Source organism: Protopterus annectens, chromosome 10.part0 (assembly GCF_019279795.1).
Source record: "Protopterus annectens isolate FY-2018-M chromosome 10.part0, PAN1.0, whole genome shotgun sequence".
NCBI classification, from domain to species: Eukaryota; Metazoa; Chordata; order Ceratodontiformes; family Protopteridae; genus Protopterus; species Protopterus annectens.
In genome coordinates this window covers 935,639,062-935,651,561 of record NC_056744.1, presented here as the reverse complement: position 1 = coordinate 935,651,561, position 12,500 = coordinate 935,639,062, and the positions used below count along the sequence as shown (strand labels likewise).

General features: G+C 38.9%; 1 protein-coding gene across 1 annotated transcript in view; it reads left to right on the top strand.

Moving 5' to 3' along the window:
• The first annotated feature begins 4,098 nt into the window (after window positions 1-4,098).
• PLPPR5 (phospholipid phosphatase related 5) overlaps window positions 4,099-12,500 on the top strand; it is a 3,295,121-nt gene continuing 3,286,719 nt past the window's right edge. The window contains exon 1 of the mRNA XM_044085711.1: window positions 4,099-4,351. The gene's annotated coding sequence lies outside the window, so the exon portion shown is untranslated. The remainder of the gene's footprint in view (window positions 4,352-12,500) is intronic.

Genomic DNA, 12,500 nt, shown 5'->3' with positions numbered 1-12,500 from the left:
GATCAGCTGTCTGTCAGGTGCCAGCATCCGCCTTATCACACATTCACTCAACTATGTCAACAACAGGTACTGTTATGACTCTGTCATAGTCTATTTCTTGTGAACGACTTGAGACATACCTCTATAGACTATATGAAAACAGACATGACTGAGCGCTCTGACTATATGTCTCAGGCAGGTATGTCTCTAGCTTTAAACATGCACTTTACCTTCACCTACAATGATGCCTCAATACAAACAGAAAATGACTGACTTCAGTAATTGGCTTAGTTTCTATGTTATTCTAAGGGGCTATGTTATCTGTCTGCCTGGGATGACATGATCGACAGACCTCAATGCTTTGCCAGAGATGGTCTTCATCTGTCTTCCCTGGGATTTCAGCTACTGGGTAAGGCTCTTTCCACCAGCATAGTTACTTTTTTTAGACAGTGTCTCAAGGACAAAATTTAAAAACTCCATCTAAGAACAACCACAAGGTTATGCTGCTAAATTCTAGGAGTCTTAACATGACACTGCACTCAGTGGAACCAGTCCTCACCTTGGAAGACGCAGACATTTTGTGCAGTCACAGAGATCTGGTTCAAGGCTGTGTAGAGCAGCCCAGCAGTACCGGGTTACACCTCCCTCCACATGTTCAGACCACAAACTGAAGGCCTGAAAACTAACTAAGGCGGTGTATCAATATTCATTAAAGATAAATACCCCTCCAGATTGATTAAACAGTATGATTCCTTGGAGATACTTTAGGTGCAATTAACTGTTGGTAGGACACCTATTAAAGTCATTGCTAGCTACAGGACCCCCTCCATGAATCAGGACACCCACTCTGTCTATTTGGATCTACTTAAGTCTATCAAGAGACATCTGAACACCATGGTTTTGGGCAACTTTAACTACCCATCTATTGACTGGGTAAATTACTTGTGCTCAAATTCACTTGCCTAAAGGTTCCTTGGTTTTGTTAGCTCCAATACCCTGGACCAGATAGTTGACACCCCCACAAGGGGTTCCCACATCCTGGATCTGGGGCTTACCAATATGGGGACCACTGTAGCATCCCCACTGATGTCTTCTCTGGTGAGATCTGACCACAAATCAGTCTCATTTGAAGTAACTATGACACTTGACCTCCCCCCAGCAGCAACTAAACTAAAAATATTCTCCATAGCCGATTATAACCTCTTACAGGATTGTATAAATAGCTTCACTGCACCACCCCCCTCCGATAGAACTGTCAGTTATGCTGAGTTCTAAACCAATGCTTTATACAAACACCTGTATAACTGCAATGACTCGGCCATACTTGATAGGACCAAAGCAAGCTCCTCAAGGAAGAGCAAACCTGCCTGGTGGACAACTGCCATTAACAGGCTTTACAATAATGGGAAGAAATTGCTGACTAAGAGTAAGAGGGAGCGAGCCCTAAAGAAGAAACACTCCCTCCTCAGCTTAAACAAGCAAATAAGACTTATTATGAAGTCCTCCAAAACAAACTACGAATCCAGATTAGCTTCCTCAACTAAGGACAACCATAAGGTATTCTTTAGTTACATCCGTAACCTAAAAGGAAGGGTCCAGATTTGTGCCGAACTGGTAGTTAATGATACCACATATACTGAGCCTGTGGACATAGCTAACCTGTTAGCTGACAGGTTCTATAAAAACTTCACTACCCTGTCCCCGCCACACATACCCCATGACTTCCCTACCACATGTCCCCCTACCTTGTATCTCTAAACAGCGGGTCATATACAACCTCTCTAAGACCAAAAACACAACATCTGTGGGACCTCATAACATCCCAGGCTGTGTCCTACATGGGCTCCAACAAAAATTAGCAACACCATTGTGTAGTCTTTTCAGCCATAGTCTAAGCACTGGCTTTGTCCCAGCTGAATGGAAAACAGCCACTATTACCCCTTGCACAAAGGCAGTGCTTCCACTGACCCCGGGAACTATAGACCTATTAGCCTGATTGGCCTTATCTACAAGGCCGTGGAGCGAATCATCATGAACCTTATTAACAGAGATATAGGTAATCTCCAGACACTTGACCCTACTCAGTTTGGATTTGTCAAATGGAGATCATGCCTGTTAAATCTGTTGGACTTCTTTGAGACAGTCACCAAGGCCCTGGACAAGAGGGAATCTGTGCATACAGTCTACCTAGACTTAGCCAAAGTTTTTGACACTATCTCCCACTCCAACTTCATTGACAAACTCACTCAGCTGGGTATCAGCTCTTATATCATTAGATGGGTTGCTAACTGGCTCACTGATAGAACCCATATAGTCAAAATAGGGGAATCCCTCCAACAGCAAACCTATAAGCAGTGGTGTTTCACAAGGATCGGTCCTGGGACTTCCACTGTTTGGAATCTATTTTCCCGAAGTACAAGCAAAAACTAAAGGTCTGTGGCTCACAAAGTTTGCTAATGACTGCAAACTGGGAGCAGTCACAGAATCTCTAAACAATGTCAACATCCTACAAGAGGGTCTTACACAAACAAATTATTGGCACCAAAGTCATGGCCTTAAACTCAATGCAAAAAAAATGTATTATCATCCCCTTCAGTAAGCACGATGTCCCCGCTAACTACCACATCAATAGCAACACCTGGGCACACAGGTTGACAGCTACTTTACCTTTAATCACCATGTCTCCACGGTGTTAAGAAGGGCATTCTATATTGTTCATCTCATAAGTAAAGGCATTGCCTCCAGAAAAAAAAAAATTATAACCTCCCTATATTCTTCCCTCATCAGGCCAATAACGAAGTACAACACCCCTTTTGGCATGTACCTTTCCAAGCACCTGCAGCAATTGGACAGACCACAAAGCCCCCTGCCCCCCAAAAAATGTTTTTCAGTTGCATGGTCCAAAGTTATGGCTGCTAGCATGAAATTTGCCTATGTTTGGGTGTTTTGTTATTTGAAAGCGCACCAATACACATACAGTCTATGCATATATATATATATATATATATATATATATATATATATATGGGTCCAGAAGCTTCAATGTACATCTGTTTAGTTAACAGCTTTTGTCGACTAAACAAAGGGTTGAAAAAGGATGCAAGACTGTACAGTTCTCATGGTTTGGGAATATTCCTATTCCCCAGTTTTCTGCAATCTTGAAGTTATCATATATAATTAACAAGGGGGTTGGGAGGATGCAGTGGTCCTGCACCCCTGCAAAAAAATGATGTTGCTACTTAAGATGTCTTCATCGACTCATTTTTGAAATTTATGACTCTCAATCCACGTCTTCCAATAATTTGTAGACAGCAGCAATACCAACTATATTTGTCTCTCACCTACATACATCTTCTTACATAATAATAACAAGCTAATTCTAATGTGCATTCCCAATTGTGTATACTCAATTGTAGTTTTGCCTGTAACTGCTACAGAACGTTTTTTTAAGCTTGCAATTTATTTTTCACTATAGTCAGTCCAAAATTTGTATTTCCTGTAATGTATATAATTTATTTTGCAGTGTTTCACAAATTGTATTGTTTTGTATTCTAGGTTAGAGCTTTTCTCCTCGGGTCTCCAGTGAAAACGGGCCACTGGGGTCTGGCTCAGTTGGACTAACCCGGTTAACAAATGACAAATAAATAAATAAACCGTATTTGGCGTTAAGTACTTAGTAAAGACTTTAAAACCTGTAACAAAACAAGTCCGTGAGCATGTTTTAGTTAGTACTTCAATTCGTCTACCATCCAAAATAAGAACAAATGGTGAATGCTGTTTATATTTGCAACAAACGGTTATCAGCAATACTAGTTTCCACTGCCTTTAATTTCCATTCCTACCATTAATAATAGTAACGTCCCCGTATAAAAAGTAATACCGTTTTCTATATTTTCAGTACAGTAATGGCGCACCCATCTCACAGAGTTATCGATAACTTACAAAACCAATTAAGTTGGTTTGTACATGTGATACTATAATGCGTTACTGCACCTCCTACCCTAATCGCTCAGGTAATTTTTCTGCCGTAGCAAAGGGCCTTGTACAGCTTCCATCGTATCCCCATTTCATCTACTCTCTTCTGTAACATTCACTAATCAATTTAAACTTCGGTAACCATGCAGCAAGTTCGGTTGCGCATGTCCTCTAGACAATTTCTCGTGCTCTACTTATGTCAACTTATTGAAAACGTGGAAGGTTCATAGCTGTCATACTGGATCTAATAATAAAAAAGGTGCATATGTTTGGGACAATTTCTGACTGTCATCTTATATAGTCTGGACAGAGGACGAGTATTATAGTCTATCTGGGTGTCTTTATTGTCTTAACCGAAGTTGCAGAAGGGATAGGACAGTTGGTGAAATTCTCAAAGGTAAAGAATATGGAATACTACAAGCTCTGTTTTTCTCAGTGATTGTCCTACTACAATTAACCTGACAGTGATTTCAAGTTAAAATAGAGGGTGTGCGTGGGTCTGTAGCTAAGGTTTACCTATAGCTAATACAAATGTTTTATGTTTATGTTCTTATTGTTTAGTGAGACTCAATATATATGATATATGGTAATTTATGTGCGTGCGTGTGTCTGTTTTAGATACTTGTTTCCTTTGTATGAGGTGGTTTGTTGGTCACTGACGTGATTAATTTAATTAAATCGGTTATACTGGTTTCTTTATATATTATTTGACATTAGTCTGACGTTTGCTTTATTGCCGTTGTTGATCTGTAGTTGACCATACGCAATTTTAATTCATTTTTAGGCCACTTATTATACCGAGTCCTTCGTGTATTACAATCTTCCTACTGGTATAGATGTTATTGTGTTCGATTTATTAAAGCCATTACTTAATTTGTTGTGGCGTGTAAAACTCTGCATGGAAAATCTTAAACTAAACTTCACTTAGCTGATGTAATTGTATGCTGGGACTCATAAGTAATTAAAAGAAAGCACTGCCGATAAATATTTGATGGGCGAACTCTACCTTTTAAACGAGCTGTAAGTAAGGGGATATGTAACTAGCGTATTTCAAAACAAACACATTAATAAAACAGTAAGAGTAAGAGGATTGTTTCAATTTATCTTCATATTCTTTCAATAGTTTACTTTACTGTTGTATTCATCAATAAAAGACTTTAGACTTTAGTTATTTTGGTTCTCTTGTTTCTGGTTTTTAATTAAGCACTCTATGGTGAAATAAGTTTGTTTTAAGGCAGTGTTTCCTTTCTATAATAGGTCAGTACCAGGGTGTAACTAGGCATGCTCAGTGTAGGTTCATAGGTTGGTACTAGGCTATCAGCCCTAGGGCCTATACAAGCCTAGCCATAACAATTCCCTGGATATTTTTTCCCACAATATTTACTTCTCTGGACCCCTGTCTAGCAGGGCGACTGACATGATCCCCTGGGGTGAATTTCCTATCTCCCATCCAATCATCAAGGTTCCTTTTGAAGAGGGCCAAGGAGGTGCTCTGCTTGACATGTATGGGCAGTCTATTCCAGAGTATGGGGAGTCTCTGGGTCAGGAACCTATCCCTCCAGCATGTTTTGTTCATTGTGATGACAAGGTTTAGATCCATGGAGCGTGTGGCTCTGAGGGATTGGGATTTCTTTAAGTGGAGCATGTCCAACAGCTCAGGGTTTGACATGGCCTTGTATGTTAAGCAGAGATCGCCTCTGAGTAGACAATATGCCACAGAGTATAGCTGGAGTTTTTTTAGACTGTCAGCATATGGCATCTGCTTTAGGCCTGTGATTCTTTTAGTGAGGTATTTCTGTGGCCTTTCCAGCTGTTGCAGATGTCTTGTGAGGTACATACCAAACAGGGCATTATACTCTATAATGGGTCTAATGAGGGATGAGTACAGTGGGGCAATAACCTCCTTTTTTCTGGATGAAAAGCCCTTAGTGATGAGCTGTGCCACATAGAAGGATTTGCTGACTGTTGTGACGATGTGATTATCGAAAGTGAGACCACTCTCCACATGTATTCCTAAGTCTCTCATCACACTTTCGATGTTTAGTGTACTGCCACCTATGTGGTAATTCATGGGTACATGTTTTTTTCCAGAGGGGATAACTATACATTTCTTGGTATTAAGCTTGAGCCCATGGCTCTGGCACCAGGTATCTGTTTCTGTAAGGCCTTTTTGTAGAATATTCACATCATTTAGGGATTCAGTAATGGCTCCCAGTTTGCAGTCATCTGAGAACTTTGTTAGCCAGAGTCCCTTAGTGTTGGCCTGTACATAGTAGATGCCAAACAAGAGTGGTCCCAGGACTGAACCCTGAGGTACTCCACTTGTCACTTGTTTGGAGTTGGATTTGGAGTCGGCTACTTTTACAGTCTGGGTTCTGTCAGTAAGCCAGTTGGCAACCCATCGAGTAATGTAGGGATTTATGCCCAGCTTAGTAAGTTTATCTGTGATTCCAGAGGGGGGTACTCCAATGAGGACATTTTTTCAAAACATCTTTCTGGTAACTGTTGGTGTAACAATGCAGAATATTTAGTATTGTGTTGACTAATGTCTTTTGCATGGAACTAGATAAAACATGCTTATTTTTAACATTTGCCGGGAAAGTCCGACTGGGACAGAGCCCCAGGTAGAAACACTCCAGACTCATGTCTCTGGAATGTGAGAAGAAACTGGAGCAGCTGGAGGTACCGAAGCGACCGCGTAGACTCTGCATAGGCCGAGAATCGAACCGGAGAACTTCTTACTCTGAGCTAATAAAGCTAACAGCTACACCACTGCACCGAGTACACTTTGTAAGATTGTGTTTTTATTATTATAAATGGCAACAGCTGAAATCGTTTTGAAAATAGTATACCCCTTTCTGAAGTGTATAGGGGCAACATTTTGAGAGTTAAATATGTACAAGAGTACATTTTTTTAATTGATAGGTGGGAGGTGAGGATCAACAAAATGAGGTTTGTTCTTCTTTCGGCTTTTCCTGGTTAAGGGTTGCCACAGTGATATTCCGGTCCGCTAATGATTAGCAGTAGATTTTTACGGTGCGGAGGTGCCAGCTTGACGCCCAACCTTCAACGAAGGCACGCCCATTCTATGCATGTCTTTCGAATGCCACTTGACCGTGGGGAGGACATGCAGACTCCACACAGAAGGCGTTCTAGCCGAGAATCGAATGGGAGAACCACTTGCTGTGAGGCAACTATGCTACTGCTGCACCACCATGCAAAATGAGGTATAAGTACCAAATATGAATTTCTTGCTATACCACCATCAGTGCTCAGTACTGATATATCTTTCACTTCATTTTTTTAAAGTAACCCAAAGCTGTGATAAATAGAAGCTACAGATGTTTGCCTTAGTGACTTGTAACCCTGACTTCACACAGTGTAGGAAGTACATTAATGTTGTACGTTTTTCCTTGTAATATGATCATAGAAGTTAGTACTGCTTCTTTTGCTTTTTTCAGATCACACACTTTCCATAATTTAAATCATGTCCACATCTTCTGTGCTTTGTTTTTTGATATAATATGTGTGTGTGTATGTGATTTGTTTTTAGTATTAAAGCCTACCCTTCAGGTGATTGCCGTGTTTCTATATCATGTGTTTAATATCTTCTGTTTAATAGCTTGCATGCATGCAATGGCTCTTTTTTACTTTCTATCCTTCTGTTTAGTGTTATGCTCCCTTCTACATTAGTGCTTTCTTTAGTCATACATAAAAAGATATTGATAAATATATTGATACATGCTCAAATATTCACATACATATTCAGTACCATATGTTGCACTTTGAAATACTTGAATACTTCATCCACCACCCAGATATAATTCTAATTGACTGGCATGATTTAATTTCCAGCAGTGCCATTGCTGTTTTCCACTTCCTGTTTGTGATTAGACAAACTGCATGCCAGGTTAAGAAAATAGCTATTTGTTTATTAACCATGTGGAGACAATGGTCCAAGCCAGTTTTGGTCTGTGATGGGGTCAGCATGATTTACAATACATTAGTACAGTTATAGCACTTTGTTTACGCTAACCTTTGAGAATGTTATGAAATCATTCAAAATACCAATACGGTAGTGATACTTAATTTTTGATGATTGATCCCATGTAACTATCAAGAAAAAGTTGCCTGAAATATGCAGTAATGGGGTCAAGTGGAGACATTTTGATTGTTATCAGAAATTTTTGAATTTATTGAACTAAAAGCACAGTTGAGTGAAAACTCATTTTATGCAATTATATTTGACTGAAAACCTTTTTTTACACCAAATATACCTCAAAAATCGATTTCTTTGCAGGGGGCAAGCACCTGCACCCCAAGTTTGGGGGCATTCCCTCCCCATCCCTGTTTATTTAAATATACCAATTCCGCAATCTCAGAGCAGTTGAGAAAAGAGAAAAAAACACATACAGTAAATCCCTTCTTCGTTAATTCAGTGTTTTCTGTTAATCATGGTGCAATCGAATACAATTTAGTCAAGTGAGTTTCAGTCAGTTGTGTTAAAGTCAATTGTGAGTCAGTCAAAATAACCATTGCATTGCATTATCTTGGCTAAATAATTCAACTCAAAGTAAAACAAACCAATAAGCTAGATGTCTGGTATCGCAGCTAATTGATGCATCTTTGTCTATGGCGGTGTTTCCTGCAGTATACAAGAGACGAGCAGAGAAGTCTTTAAATTGATGTGCTTCTAGTATTTGGGAAAGTACCTGAATTTTAAAGAGAGGGTTAGAACGGTTAAAAAGATAAAGTAATATATATCTGAAATTATGTAATAGGTGTAATATTAGGAAAAGCTGGATTTTGAGGAATGTGTAATAATAAGAAAGGGCAGAGCAAGTACTGATCTTGTTGAGGACCATGGTGCTCCCATAGTCAACATGATCATGTGAAGATGTGAAAGGAATTGAATGATATAATCACAAGTATCACCAGTTCCCCTGAAACTCTTGTAAGATGAATTTGAGGAAATATGAGGCTGTGTATTTGAAAGGAATGTTAACACTGAATGCTCCATTCTCTGGTAGAAGAGTCTAGCAGATTTGCTAGTCTCATTTTACACGGCATTTTTTTCACAAGAGGATGATTAGAATTTTAATTGATGATAACTTATGATCCCTTAATTTTGTGATCTGGTTTTGGAATAATTGGAGTGCTTACTGACTAGAATATGACAGTAGTCATCAAAAGTGAAGTTAAAGATCACATAGTTGTGTGTGTATATGTATGTACATATATAGATATATGTATATATTGCTATGGAAAATACCCTACCTGACATGTCTCAGTGATGATTCTTTTAGCTAGATAGAGAACGGGTTATGGTTTGGCATGGCTTGCACACATTTTCTGCTGTCTAGAAAGGTGTAGCAGAGAAGCAGAAGAGCATAATGCCATTTGGGCTGTAAGGATTTTCTGTTTTTAGCTTGTTGATTCAATTAAAGGCAGTACAACTTTCACAATGGAAACCATCATTTTAGACCTCATCCACTTTTACATGAAAGGTCCAGTTTGGTTACGAATATCTTCCTAGTTTCCTGAGCTTGCAAAACATGGTCATTTAGATCCCTCTATTAAAATTAAAAATGACACGCAAGTATTGTCCTAGGACATGTCATCAGTACCCCATTTCTTCTAATTCTTAAAATTACTCCTTGCTTACATCATCTTTCTAGTAGTTGTCTGCATCACCCTCAAACATTGGTAACCCACTGATGACTTTTAAAAGTGTTGCCTAAGAACAGTCAAGTTCTTTAGCAGTTTTCTTTTTTGCTTCCCTGCAGAACCTCACATGTTGGCACATCTTTCTGCACGTAATCCTGTCATACAATCTGTAGAATGAGAGCTGCACAATACTGTACCAAATGATAACATTATCACACATTCATTCCTACCCAGGAAGCTCTATCTGCCTATCCATTCTTGGAATATCTAGAGTCATATGGGAGGGAGTGGGGTGGCTTGCTGCTTCTTTTGGGGTAACATGACTTCTCTGGTGGAGTGCCACCATCTCCCTTGGCATCTGTCTGAAATTTGCTGTGAGGAGCAACCTCCAGAGACTGCATCCTCTACACCATGCACCTGCATAATAGCAGCTCAAGGTTCCTATGCTCATCCCCCAGGGATGCAACACGAGTGCTCCCATCAGAGAGCAATTATAACAGGGACCGTATTCCTAACATTAGGACAAAATCTTTCATCATGTATCTTAAAATTCTTTATAGCAGAGGAGCTGTTTCAAATTCTTCTTCTTCTTGTAGATAAAATAGGGCCTAGTTCCTACTATCAGAATTTAAAATAGTCCAATTTCTTTTAATAATAGATTGGATCTGCTGAGAATGTCTATTATATTTCATAACGTAACCTAGCTTCTGTGTACCAGTAATCTTTGATATATTAGGGTTAAGGTCTGTACTACTATTTCTATATAAATATGGTTTACCTATATTTGTACGTTCTAACCTAACATATTCAGCATTATTAACTAATAAACTTTTATTATAACCTCAGGCTACGAAATCCTGCGTCATAGTATCAATCTCTGTCATAAAACCTTCTTCTGTAGTGTTTAGCCTACTGACTCTGAAAAACTGACTTTTCACCATGCCTTTATAGATATGTTTTGGGTGCATGCTGGAATTATGAACATATCTAGTTGTCTGTACCCCCTTCCTATGTATAGATGTATGAAAGGTGCCATCTATATTAGATAGCTTCACATCTAAAAAGGTGATCTCATCTGGTGAATAACACACCTTGAATCTAAGGAAATCAGTACTTTGTTTTAAATGTTCTACAAATAACTCAAGCGTATCTTTGGTCCCTTTCCAAACAACACAATATCATCTACAAACCATTTGTAAAATAATCAGCTCAGCATTTCGATATGCATTTGTCTTAGGGTCAAATATAGTAAGCTGTTCCCATCTAGCCAGAACAATATTTGCATAGCTATTGGCTACTGGTGTACCCATAGCTACTCCTAATGTTTGATGGTATATTTCCCCTTTAATCATAAGAACATTATTATTCAAAACTAATTCAAGAAGAGAACATATCAGTGAAAATTTGCTAGCTCTAAAATTACTATATATGACTAAAAAGTCTCTAACATAATCAATCCCTACTACATTGGGGATAACATTAAATAGGGATTTAATATCCATAGTTGCAAAGAGGACATTCTTCATGCCTTTGTCAGCCATAAATTCCCCTAGGGATTCCAAAAATTCACAAGTATCTTTAATGAAAGCTCTATTGTATTTCAATAATGGTTTTAATTGTTGGTTCAAATATTTGGAAATGGCCGTAGTGGCCCACTGTCTCCGTGAGACAATCGGTCTCATTGGGGGCTGCACCAGATCCTCATGGATTTTAGGTAAACCATAAATTACAGGACATATTATCTCTGTTCCTCTCTATTTCATTGTTGTTGTTTTTCTTTCGGCTTTTCCTGGTTAGGGGTTGCCACAGAGGAACTCCGGTCCGCTAATGATTGGCAGTCGATTTTTATGGTGCCGAGGTGCCAGCCCGACACCCAACCTTCAACGAACGCACGCCCATTCACGCATGTCTTTCGAACACCACTCGACCACGGGGAGGACATGCAGACTCCACACAGAAGGTGCTCCAGCCGAGAATCGAATTGGAGAACCTCTTGCTGTGAGGCGATAATGCTACCGCTGCACCACCACGGCTTGCAGTGCCATTTGGTTGTGCATGTTATATTCATTGAAATGTTTAAGGTTTGGTTATTTTCTAATATAATTTGGTGTAGTGTTTCATATATGTCATACATAAATTATAACGGTCTCCATGGCGACACTATAACTGGAAGAGTCTCATTTGTTGACTGGAGATACCTTGTTGGAGTGTACTGTTGAGCTAAAGTTGCTTGGGATAGAACATTTGCCAGACTTGTGTATGCTATGGACTGTTTTAAGTTAAATGAGATTCTGTGTGATATAGATATGTTATTTTTTATGTCTATTAATGCTTGCATTTTTATACACTAGCTTAAAGCACTGCAACAGTTTTTATATGTATTTTACTTATTAGATACAAAGAACAGCTTGACTTTGTTACAATCCATTAGAGCTTAGCAAACAGATGGCAAATGTTTCTTGTAATCCATTTAGCCTTGAGAGAAAGTTAGGTGTGCTAAAAAGAAACACACTAATCTGTCAAAAGCAAAGCACTCCTATAACTTTTTATCTGGTTACTTCTTACAGCCTTGGAAGTGTGTTTGTGTATTCAAAAGGTGAGAAAGCTTTGTACTTTGTATAAAGTAACCTTTTATTTTTTTTCTAAATTTAGGATACAAAAGGAATTTCATCTAAGTAAACGGTTGAATCTCTCAATTTGTGGTAAGATTCCAGGTATCAATATCTTTAAAATAAAGTGCGTTTGAATCCAAAATCTTTGAGTATCTGTGTTTGGGATTAACAGCTGCATTATATTTATTAATAAATTAACCTTTTACAGCTGGTACCGTGACTCGGATTTTAACCAAGGTTGTTGTAGAGTTGGGCTTTTTCTTTTCC